The following is a 13,315-nucleotide window of genomic DNA, read 5'->3' on the forward strand; positions in this document are numbered from 1 at the left end:
ACCCGGGCCGGACCCGCTCGCTCGCTCCCTCCCTCCTTCGCTCGCTCCCTCCCCAGGAACACTAATCGAGCGCAGAGAGAGCGCCGCTGCACGCAACCACTCCGCCCCAGCTCCAGCCGCCCCCGCCACCATCCTCCTCCTCCTCCTCCTCCTCCTTCCCCCCCGCCCCGCTTTGATCTCCCATTGTCTGCACGGCGGCGGGGCCGCGCCCGGGGGTGGGGTGGGGTGGGGTGGGGGGGGCGCCGAGTTTGGGGGAGGCGGGCGTGGAGGAAGAGGGGGAGAAGCGGTGAGGCACGGGGCCCACGCACGTGCGGGGCCCTCGTGGCTTCCCGCAGCCCCCCACACCCCCCTTCCCCTCGCCTCGTCCAGGCGCCGTGGCCACTCGTCGCCCCGCCGGTGCCCCGACCCCGTGGCCACCACTCGACCACCGCGCCCTTTGTACGAGCAACGCTGTGACCCGTCGGCAGGCATTTTCCCAAGACTCAACTGGGTTGAGCGCCTTTGGCAGGGAGAGAGCGATGGCGGCGGGCAAATCCACGGGGCGACCGAGCGGCCCTCAATGCAGGTGGCCAAGGGCGCACGTGTGGCTTGCGGCTCCCAGCTGATCGGGTTTGCGAAATTGGGAAGGCCCCCGCCGAGGCCCCCCTGGTCAACAAGAGAGTAGCCATGTTGTTGACTTTCTTAGGCGTCCAGTGTGAGTTACACCACGGGACTTGTACTTGTCACCTCGTCTGTCACCCTGGGGGTGCTCCACAGGAAACTGTGCAAATAAGGTGCCGGGTAGTAAACCATTAACTTGACGAACTGAAGGCATCCTTGTGCAAAGGTAGATGTGATGAGTTACTCCTTCAAGAGCAAATTCTGCAAGACGGCGTTTCTGACCTCAAAAGAGCTGAAGGGTGGGACAAAACCAGTGTTGGCACAGCAGTGCCTTACCGCGCGTCCCATCGTACTGAGGTGTTTGCTCCGGTGAGTGTTCCTTATTCCATACCACACCAGGAAGCCATACTCTGCTGCAGAACCGCACAAGGTAGAGCAGAGTTCATCACGTTTGTGTGATGAGTCAACCCATTGGCTCAACTAATTTTTCATCAAGTTACCTCTTCTTTTCTTTTTTTTTTTTTTTTGCCAAAGTCTTTCAAAAACATTGCTGGAAAGCCAAGAAACTCCTCAACATTCTACTTTGATCAACCAGTTTTGGACTGTTGTCCAGCAGGTATGCATTCGGAAAACGTTGATCCGTTTGTGGGCTTTGGATGATTTATGTAGAAAGAGCTGGAGATTCTTTTCTCGGACTTGGTTAACCTGCCCATTCTTCATGACAAATACATCGTGTCTCCCAGGTCAACATCCTTCTTCTGGATAACTGGAATTCTGGTATTGGACTGCTAGATGGACATCATCTCTGCAGATAAAACATCTAACAACTTTCATACATTACATACTTTCCTCGTTTCCGAACAAGTCTATGAAAAGGTCAGAACTGATCTGTATTTAAACCACTTCTTGAGATCTTCAAGAGATCTAAGTGGCGAAGAAGCGGGTCATTCAGTGACAGTAAGAGGATCGTTGACAGAAGAATAGGCTTACGTATGAAATGGAGATGGTTAAGGTCTAGGGACTCTGTGACTGCCTTCTGGAGGTGAGCATTTAGTCACAGTCCTTAAGATGTGGTCTGAATCCTTTCTGAGCTGTGCTCAGCAGACCATCCTTGTAGCCATCCTTTGAAGGACAATCTTTTACAGTAATCGGTACTCACGTTTTAGCAAAGAGATGGCATCAGTGGTTGCTGAAGATGTTATTTCGCTTGCGAGGCAAAAGAATAGAACATCTTAATTTGTACTAAGGGTCTTAAACCAGGTCTTAGGCGTTTTGATCTTCTGGATGACCAAAAAACCAGTTTCTTAGTACTGCTCTACTTTTAGTACTTCAAGGAAACAAAAAAAGCTCAGAGTTATTACTAATTTTTGATGTTTCAAGCACACTCCTCATTTCATCTTCAGTGAGAGAAGTTCTTCTTTTACACATATTCATTGCTTGCCTTGCCATTAATTCTTCTTTGCCTTCTATTCTAACCTTTTGCTCTTGTTGCTTTATAAGACTTTTCAGGACAGGACAATCAACCGTGCAATTCAAAAATACCACGCGACAGTGCTATGGTTCAAGCATCTGAGAGGTACCAGGTTTTGTGCCTGGCGCCCAGGCTTTGCAATTGGATTTGGCTACACTAAGTTCTGTGATAGCTTGCTCTCATCTCACTTTTTCCAGAAAAAAAGCACGTTTTCCAAAAGCTGTATGGTGAAGGTGTCTAGGTCACCATTTCCTTCTCGTTTCTGAAGGTGTTTGACACTTTCCTCGTTGCGACAGAACGTGTCAATTTTTAACAATATTTTGCTTGTTGAAACCAATCTTCCTGCCAACTTCCTAAATGACTTCACTAACATTGCATACAAATGTTTCCAGGAGAGGAGTTGTATGGAATACGGTAACAGAGCAGCCTAGGTGGAGTGGAAAGCCGGGGCAGATGGAGTTCTGACAGCGGCAACAAATGTTTTTAGAGGTGCTTGGAACAGCCTCGGTTAATCCAGCTTTGGAAAGAATCAGACAACGTCAGCCAGACAGGAAGCTTTACCGTACGCATACAGTGCTTCCAGGTTGAAGTGGACAACAAGCTGTAGTAGCAGTCCTGGTAAAGTCAGGAGGACAGTCGTTCTTCTGTTTAGCAGTATGAAGAACATTCTAATTTATCGGTAAGGTACAGATCATGGAATCAAGTTCATTTGAAAGGTCAACTCCATTTTGACCTCACTGTGTGCCAGTGTAATGTCTGTAAAGGTCTTCATAGATGGTGGAATAGCTGAATTTGAAATAGTTATAGTGGTAGGCCACAGCTGGCTGAAAGTTTACGACTCTGAAAATATCGTAGAGATCTGTATTACATGGGCATGGGTCTACATCTCCGGGATTTGCCCTAACCAAGGGATTGCAGCCATATTTGATAGGCAGATATTTATCCATAAGATCGTAACTCTTGATAATAAGGTGACTATCCGTAACTCGTGATCGGTTATATTAAGGTGATTATCTGCCTTCTAGTATTTGGGAGTAGGGCTTGGAAACGAAGCATTTAGCAGTTGAGACGCAGTCAGTGATTAGCTAAAGGGTTTCAAAAGGTGGGATTGGCACAGCTAAATGTGACGGTCTATGCTGTAGGCATTAACATCTGATCAAATCATCCTATGCTACTTTTTCACAGTCAACAAAAAACTAGTCAGCGTAGTCAATGGAATTCACAGCATGCTTCATCTCATCCTAAAGTAGATGCCTATGTCTGGTTGGATGAATTGAAGCCTAAATTTGATTTACGTTGTTGACTGCGTTTTTACTGATTGGAAGTATGGCACCTATTCTGCAACTGCCTAAAGAAAGGGGAGATTAATCCTACTCACGTTTCTATGCTCCAGGCTTTCTTGATCTAAGACAACTGGATAATTTAAAACTCCATACTGGCCAAACTATGTTGATAGCTTAGGTACGAAATATACAATATCCTTTTGCACCTAATTTCCTCCCGCCCCCCCCCCCCCCCCCCTTTCGAGCCTTTCCTCATTTTTCTCATCTTAACACATAGGGTGTGGCTCATCCTTGCACTCTGATATTCCCTGAAATTTCTGTCCCTCTTCCTTTCCTCTCCTCTTCCCCATCTCCATCTTATTCTCTTGTCTTCTAAGTGGTCTGAGATGCATAAGTTAAAGTAAAGAAACAAAAATGCTAGGAAAAAGCATTTCTTGCAATCTGCATCTATACTTTCAACACAGAGCTGCAAACTGTGTTTCCTACTTTTTGGTGGGGGCAGTTTAAACAGAGGTTGTTTCAGGCAGAAAGAAGGGGGTTTAGTTCTGTGACACATTGAGGAAAATGGGATCACCTGAAGGAACAACTGTTAAACAAGTTCTTTAAATGAAAGTCTAGAAGAGAGAGACTCCTAATTCTCTAAACTACTAAGATATTACTTCCGTTGATCTGCAAAACATTGACTTCTAGATTAGATTAAGATAGTAACGTAATCAGATTTAAATAACTGAAGAAAAGAATGGTAATTATGCTTGTAGTAATAGATTCTTGGTAATTTTGGTGGACTGTCATCATCATATCTAGCTCTTTATTGATAAGGACATAGTTATGTTCTTCAAAGTCTTGCTTTTAAAGAATGCTAGCAGATACTCAATCGTTTCCTCGTGGACTTCAGCAATAGTCGCAATGTAATACTTTTTTTTTTAACATCCATTAAATTTTCTTCACAATCTGCCTGTGAAATGAGTTTTTATTGTTATCCACCCTCTATCCATGTAGAACCAAGACATGAAATTAAACTAAATGTTGTCGGAGGTATCCATTGATTTCTGCCATTCAGTTAAAGAGGCCTAGTTTTAGATACCTACAAGAATATAGTACTTTTTATTTTAAAAGTAGAGTTCTTATTGATATTTGTTACAGGTGTAAATATTAGAAGTTTCTGTAACTCCAGCTGGGTTCCCAACATCTTGAATTGAGTTTCCAAAGATATATACATATAGAAGCCATCCGTGACTACTATGTTTTAAATGACTTGCTTACTATCAAATGGAAGCTTCGTGACAGAAGTAGGACTAAATTACAATCTCACGGGACAAAATGCATGCTTTATCTATAGGACCTGCTTTTCTCTTCCTGCATTCTCCTGCCTCTTTCACTACCCACCTTTCTAGTTCTGCAACACGTGAAACTGGAATCTTAAGTACGACAGCTCCCATCAGTACACAGAAACAGACATAGATAGCCCTGACTATGGGAGCTGTGCAGTCAATGCTGACAGAGATGAGATTAATGTCTCTTTACGTCCTTGGTAAATCTGTCTGCTACACGTCCCCGTTTTATTCCTAGAAGAGGCTTTGTGCGGTGAGTGAGGCAAAAGCTCCGTGAAAAAGGCAATGTGAATAGCTGACGGGTGAACGCACACATAGACAGGGAAGGTGTACAAGTATTACCTAACTTTTAAAAAGTTTATGTTTAAAAGCCCCAACCTGAAAACCAAAAATAAAAATAATCTTGTGTGATCACGTTGCTCGCCCTTTCAGCTCGCCCTGTTGGTCACCAGTAGCGTTTATATGTTTACATCCACATCAGAGATACAAAGTTTTAGCTACTTCCTTGAACTCCTTGGCTCTATTCAAAGTAGCGCTGTCTTACCGCTGGAATGTAGCTTCCCTTGTCTTGATGAGGATGAGAACTGGTTTATAAAACAACTAAGAAAACAAAATCCTAGGGATGGGAGCATGGAGTGTAGCTGAAGCGTAATTTTATTCTTACAGAACACTTTGAATGGCTGATCAGCCATAACAGTTTGCTCATTCTCATAGTCAATGTAATGATCATTATGAAGAGTGCATTACCTGAAAATTAGATTAGGGAACGTCTTCTTCAATTTTTGAATGGAGGTATCATAAGCTAAGAAAGTAGTAGGCTGAAAACTGAATTAAATTCAGGTGCCATGTCTGAAAGGTAGCCATTCTTTTCTTTTCTCTGGAATCCGTAATTTACCTTCTAATGACTGAATACAGTTTTAGAGTGAGTAAGTATGTGGAGAATAGAGACAGCTGAAATTCTGTCTGAAATTCTCTTTTATAGAGAACACAGAGGACCCTACAGATTTTTAATGAAGTAGATATTCCAATATAGCTCATGCAGGATATTTGTTCATCGAGATTTCCCCCTCCTCCCCCCGATATGACTATGGTATTTACAGGTTGACTTTTCCAGAGTTTAAAAATCTCCAGCATTTTTTTTTCTCAACATGACGTATCAAGCCTTTTCAAAATCCTATAACCAGTGCCGTCAAGTGAAGAGAATGTTAGTCTGGGTGGTAAACTGTTAGCTGTTTTCCATGATAAGGACATTTGTAGATATTGAGAAAGAACAGGGTGTTCCTTCTGATAATTTTAGAAAGACAAAAAAACTTCATTATTTCTATTGAGATGAGAAAAATAAAAAGCTTAACTATCTTTTCTTCTTAAATAACTGAAAAAAGGAAAACTGAAAAGTGCAGTGGAAAGCTATCTTCTACAGCGATAGAAACACATTATTATGAATAAAGAGTATGAACGTTTTGATCTAACGGTTGATTTTTTTTTTTTCATATGAGAAATAGGTCAAAGACCTTTGTTTTTCTTTCAGTTTCAAGCTTCAACCCCGTATTTTTCTGTGACTGGAAGAGTAATTTTACATTAACATGATGATGTCAGAATATCAAATACTGTTGCAATGTCTCAACCAGGGTTGCTGGCGGAATGACACGGGTTGCGATCCTTTCTTTCCTCCAGTTCAGAGGACTGCAACATATCTTCTGAAGAAGATGATGAAGAAACAAACACTCGAGAGCTCATCTGCTTAGGTTTGATCACCCAGTTCTGTGCCTCCCTCTTGGAATACAACAGACCCTGCATCTTCCCCTCAGGACTGGGAATATAGATGTAGATACGTGGGATCCAATGCTTGATTTCCCTTGACTGTGCGAAGAAATGTTTTCTATATAGTGGATTAAATTTAGACTTTCTGTAATCACCACAAAATAGGTTTATCCAGTCTACTGCAGCGTAGCCTAGTTCTACCAATACCTCTTACCAAAAGTTTTATTCATACATAAGAATATTATGCTAATCAGTTTGGCTTGGTGCTGGAAAGGCTTTTCACAAAACTGTGCAAACTGCCTTTCAGCATAGGGAGGGGAAAATAAAATGTCTGCTTGATTCATCCTTACACTGCAGATTTGAAAAATACAATTTGAAAAAATCAAATGTTATCTTCTGTAAAGGAAAGGGTGCAAACTGTAAGGAACCTTTAGTGGGAGAACTAATGTCTTGTCTTGGAGGTGGTTTGTGAACAGTTCCTTTTGGGGGAAGCGTGTTCGTGTCGGTGTATAGCTTAGTAAAAGTGTGACAAAGTGGAAGAGGAAGTGGTCTGAATGCCTTTCATTTTGCTTCCTCATCTTTCTCTGAAGTAGTCCATAGGTCTTACTGATTTGATCGGTGGTCCACAGATGAATTAATGAGCTTTTGCAATAATTGTGGCGACATGAAAGATCAAAACTATACCATGGCTTCTTATTCAGCATCTCTATTGGAAATAAATTTATTTCCTAGTGACAGACCATAACAGTGTGATCCTTTAACATAGAAGCTTAAGTCAACATGACCGCTCCTCTTGGGTCAGTTTACAGATGGAGGTTTTTCAGCCGAGAATTAATGGATCTGAAATTGCAGATTCATGCAATGTTCATCTTTTCAGGTAGCCCCCACTCACAAAAGCTGGCACATCCAGTCAATAGCCTTGTTGTTTAGGCTGGCGGCACTGGAACAAAAGGCCTTGTTCCAGAAGTTTGCCTGTATTAGGATAGGCTGAATTCTACGGGATTTGCTGTTAAATTTTAGCAGCTGCTAGCTGGCGAACTTTTGGTATTGTTACTCAAGTTTTGCTGTCAATAGACAAGGGTAATTCACTAGTAAACACATTACTAAGTTTTGCCATCAAGCCTCTATGTTGTCTTGAACTGTATTCATTGTCCTCGCACAAGGAGATTGTGGATTAGTGGTGCATGGATATGTTTCTATCAGTCTTTCTGCAGCATTGCAACGGGGAATGACTTTTCCTCTGGATGGTCAAGCATTAATACAGACACAATGCCTATCTTTTATCTTGGTATTAATGGTTTTACATTGCAGCATAATACTCATTATTCTTAAAAAACCCCCAAAAGTTAAAAAAAAATGCTCTAAAGTCATGCCAACTAAATGCCAACCATGTTGGTACATCTATGTCTGCTTGGCTCACTGAAATTCCAAAAGAGATCACTGCTGTAGATTGGAAGGAGCTCTTGCTGTTAAAAGTTCCTTACATCTACCTTTTGTAGGCTTACCTTTCGATCACTATGCAGTGGTAAGGAAAAGAATTGAGCAAAGGAGACATGAGGACACTCCAGTGAGTACCTCCTCAAGGAGTCAAGCAGTTGTCAATCTGTATTGTTGGCACATCCCAATAATGAGAAACTACAAAACCTCTTCAAAAAACCCATATTTTTCCATATTTTTCTGGGAAAAAAGCCCACCCCACAAACTGAATCTTTTTGGGTGAAATATTCTTCTAAAGAATTCATCATAAGGCACATATTCAGCCTGAAAAAATGTAATCCAAATAGTTTAAACTCAGCAAAGATAACAATGCAAAAGTGTCTTGTACTAGAAAGTGTCGAGCAACATTAACTGTAGCCATTACTATCTGTATTGGCTGTAGTAAAAACAGTATAACATAGCATGTAATGCACTCCCCAAAGATACAATCTCAGATCAGCACAGGCATGCATAAGCACTACATAATATAAAGATTTTTGAAAATAAATATGGCATGATTCAGTTACTCACAAATAGCATGGTTATAAATTAGTCATACAGGTCATCCCAAGTGAATGCAGAAGATAACATCTTTATATCTATTACATCATAGCGTTACATTTTTTCAATATAATACATATACCAGAGAGGAACCATTAAAAGAATATTTCAAAAAATTGGAAAAAACAGTATTGCGATTGTTGTCTGTAGTTTTGAACCTATAAAGGCTGCTCTAATTAACTCAACTGCAATAGTTCAGGGTTCAGACAAGATGAAGACTTAAGAGTAACATCTGTAAAAGACCTCAGAACTACTTAAAATTGTTTCTGTATATGGAAGAGGTTTTGAAGTGGAATAAAGGATTTTATACACCTGCAAAGGCTGGAACACTGGCACTTCTCAGGGGAATAGCCTTTTTCCTCAAAGCTCTGGAGAACGGCAAGGAGAAAACCCTGTCAACCATCAAAAATATATCACAAATCAGTTATATGTCTATTAAAAGTATCTAAGTCCAGAGCACAGAAGAGTGACTGGTCACCTTCCTGGCTCTATTCAGAGAATCTGTCATGTGGAACATGTCAAGGAAACCGGAGATGGCGTCACACAAGAAACTTCCCTGCTTCTGCATGAAACAGGGGAAGCCATGGGCTCAGGGCCTACTTCAAATCCTATTCTTTACATTAGTTGTTCTTGAGTGTACTTGAAACGTACCAATGAAAATCATCAGTACGCTGCATATAATAGGACAAAACAGATTTTTGTGCTTTATGGATACACTCCATTAGTCAGGTGATAAAACTCTCATCGACTTCAAAGGGTCAAAGCTTTATAAAGCAACTTCTAAGAGTCAGCAAACATAATTTTGCTAAAGAGAAGTATTCATTCTTGGGCGGAGAATGTATATGTATCCAAGGGGTAATAAACTCAAAAGGTTTTTTGGGTTTGGGTTTTTTTGTTTGTTTGTTTGGGGTTTTTTTGTTGGTTTCTTTTTTTTTTTTTTTTTTTCAGAGAGTTATAAGAGTAGACAGTGGAATCAGTGTCAGCTTTTACCAGAATCCTAACGTGTCGTTTCCAATGTTACAGGAGTGACTTCACCTCTGGCTCCTCTCTGACTTGTCTGATCCTGGGCTTGTGTTTGTGTGCAGTCTTGCTTTTCTTTTATTTTTGGTCAGGAGGCAAGTGCTATCTTGTATATACTAATGCCTATCATCCTGCAGATCTGACTAGTTTCAGGCACCTATTTTTCTTTTGATATTGACAAACAGCTCCCTTAAAAGAAAGCATCTTTATTTAGCAGTTGGAATAAAGCAGGAGAGAAAAGGGGAATTTAGAAACACCAAAGAGCCTAAGCACATATTTAGTTCAATTTTGGTAAAGGTCCAGCTGGAAACAATCCACTTCATAGGGATGTGCAGGAATAACATAGTCATGCTGATAGTCATCAAATGGCTTCTCACAATTCTTCCCCCACCCCCAAGGACAGGCAACCTCTAACAACTGACACCATCAACTCTGGAAGGGTATCTCAGCTCAAATAACCTGACTTACAGGAGCGAGTTTAAAAAACAGCGGGGATGGTAATGAAAGTACTACTCTGTTGTGGGGATACTCTTATCCACAGAAGGTCAACCCGGGTGTTCACATGCATGTGTCTGTCACCTGGCTGGAAGTGAAGATGCACTTCAAGACCTTAAAGTCATGTGTCCAGTGCCTTATGTATAGCATGGAAACATCATATTAAGGACAGATCCAAATACAGCACAAAAAAATATTCAAAGGCACACCCGCATTTGTCACAGTCACATTCCTATTACATTGTGTAAGAAGAAAACAATATCTGGCAAAAATAAAATAAACAGAGGCACATGAATGAAAGAGAACTGGTTACAATACTTTCACATTTATCTGATATTCTAAGGTCAGTTAAAATATGTGTTTGGTGTTATCCTGGAAATGTCACAAAAGGAAATATAATCCTAGTTTACTCACAGAAAGTTAAAGAGGAGAACAGCTGTAAATATGTCCTCAACAGAGATGAAACAATGCAATAGTTATTAAAGATAAGTATATATATTTTCAAAGTCTGCTTTCCGCCTTCTTATTTCTTCCATTCCACAGAAGTCTTTGCGAGCTTTCATCATGGGTACTTTCTCAGTAACATGAAACAATAACATTCCTGATGATGAAAATGTAGCAGTGAACAAAGTAAGTAGGTTTATTTTCTGTCCAACTGGTTGAGGAGAATTTTCAAACCTGTCAGCTAATTGGGAATCTCGGGGGATGGGGGGAATTTATGAAGGCGAAGATTAATAACCATCCTCTATGCTATTCCTGACACACTGAAAAAATATTTAAAACAGTGTTTGCTGTTAGGATCCTTGGGTTTTGAAGAGCTGCCCAAGGTAAGAATTTGTCTCGCATTTTAGGATCTAAAGAAAAGAATTTTTGTTTGCAGCAGAACATAAGCCTCAAAGCAAGACACCTATGCACATACACAGATTTTCCCTTCCACTATAAATAGTCTTCAGCACGTAAACTAATGCCCTGCTGATTCAGGCTTGCTGAAGAAATGCAATTTCTACTTAAATCTTCTTTGGAAATTATAAATGGATTTTTGTGAAGTAAACACAAAAATAAAAAGTCCCCACATGGATATTATTTCCAGAAACAAACCCATGCCTGAAAAGAAGGAAAACAATTCTGTTCCTCTGAGGAGTTTCAAGTTCTGGAGGTTAAGTGTCCACTACGGTGAAGGTTGGTAAGAAATTTACATTTTTGGATTATTGTCAATTAGTAATCAAGCAAAAACATAATTTATTTCTGAGTATTCAACTAACGTGCAAAATCTGAATGATCAGCAATTATGCTCAATGATAATTCTTGTCATTTCTTGGGGTGTTTATTTTTTTCTTTTTTTATCACTGTCTTCTTTGGTACTAATCCTGAGTTCCTGCTGTTTGTGAAACAAATCCTGTAATCTAGATTCATGTTGGCTTTGTTTAAATTTGCTCTCATCTCTTTTTTCCTGCATGCAACAGGACCAAGAAAATGGATCCCTACAGTTTTTCCATTAGTGACAGTAGTAATTAGAGATATAAAAAAGACTAAGATTGGTCATTTTTTTACTTCCATTCAGAGATGAACAGTCCCAGTCAGGTTTCATTGTGAATAGAGTTTTCAGGCAGTTCTAAGTTTTGAGGATGGATGTCACTGACTCCTTAAGGCTCCATTTTTGTTTCCTGGCTTTTGCAACTGGCTGTGAGTCTTCTTTAAATTGCATGAAATCAACTTTATCTTTTCAATCCAAAGAGAAATATCAACAACAACAACAACAATAATAATACATAATACAAATAGACCAAAAGTTAATTTTTTCCAACTGTGATTTGAGGGATAAAATTTCCAGATACTTTCTTCCTATTCACTTTAAACTCTGGCATCTTAAATAGGAGGTGATAGTTGTTCTGATCTCAGGAACATAGTCCATTAAATTTTGGAGCAACTCAGTTACACTTCAGGATTCACTAACAATGCCATGAAAGCCCACACTGCTACCACATTACACGATTTTGCTCAGAAAGCATATTTTAGTTTAGTTTAGTTTATAACTGCAAGAGGATTAGAGGACATATCTGTTAGGTTTTTTTACAAACCTAACCAAATCATTAATTGTTAAAAAATCCCTTTCAAATCCAGCCTGGTATAGATCATTTGTTACTAAGACTCCTTTCACACTGGCTTTTTTATATTTTTGCTATGTATAGAGTGACTTCACAAATCTGTAGTAGAGAATCCCATCACTGTCTGTACTACCAAGTTGCCTTACAATTATGCCTAATAGCCTTTGCATTTCTGGTTTTCAAACTGTGAATCATGTCAAATTTGCTCTTTAGAGATTTTCTGTTGATCTTTCTTTTCCCTTCAGACACAATCTCCAAGTGCAGGTGGGCATGACATGTTTGTTGATGTATTCAAACTATTTTACCAGATAAGGCAATGCATTCGTAGAAAATAATGACACTTGGCAAAAAAGCCTGTACAGTTTTTTGCTGATACTTTCCCTAGAACCTTTGCTAACTTGTTCTGTGATACAGTAGTACCCACAGGATGTGCTCTTGAGTTACATCTCAACAAGCCTTTTAAATGTGTCAAAGTAATTTTTTTTTTATCTAATTAAGCGGGCATTTACTCATTAGAGCAACCACTCTAGTGGTGGAACTGTCTTCTAAAACTTACTAATATTGACCGGTACTTCCACTAGCATTTCAGAGGGTCTCCAGCAATGCTGACAACCTGTGCAGATTGGTGTAAGTATTATTTTTCCTTATCCGCAGGTAAGTCCACCTCTTGCTTAAGCACTTTACAACTTCAGCAAAATTGTTTTGGCTGTGTTTTTGTTGTAAGCTTCTGCAATAATGATTAGAGAGTGTCCTTTTGATCAATACACATTCAGTTGCAGTGATCCTCCAATGTGTAGTCTGCTGCAAGATAAACATTTTAAGTCTGTATCACATATATCACATATAACAGTTTCAAAACTACAATAAAATGAGCATCTTCCCCAATTACAGAATCACACAGAATCACAGAATGACAGGGGTTGGAAGGGACCTCTGGAGATCATCTAGTCCAACCCCCCCACCAGAGCAGGTTCAGCTACAGCAGGTTGCACAAGGCGGGTTTTGAATGTCTCCAGAGTGGGAGACTCCAAAACCCTTCTAGGTAGCCTGTTCCAGTGCTCTGTCACCCTCAAAGTGAAGAAGTTCCTCCTCATGTTTAGATGGAACTTCCTATGTTCAAGTTTGTGCCTGTTACCTCTTGTCCTATCTCTGGGCACTGCTGAAAAAAGATTGGTCCCATCCCCCTGGCACCCTCCCTTTAAGTATTTATAT

This window comes from Vanellus vanellus (assembly GCF_965231255.1).
Source record: "Vanellus vanellus genome assembly, chromosome: 2".
NCBI classification, from domain to species: Eukaryota; Metazoa; Chordata; class Aves; order Charadriiformes; family Charadriidae; genus Vanellus; species Vanellus vanellus.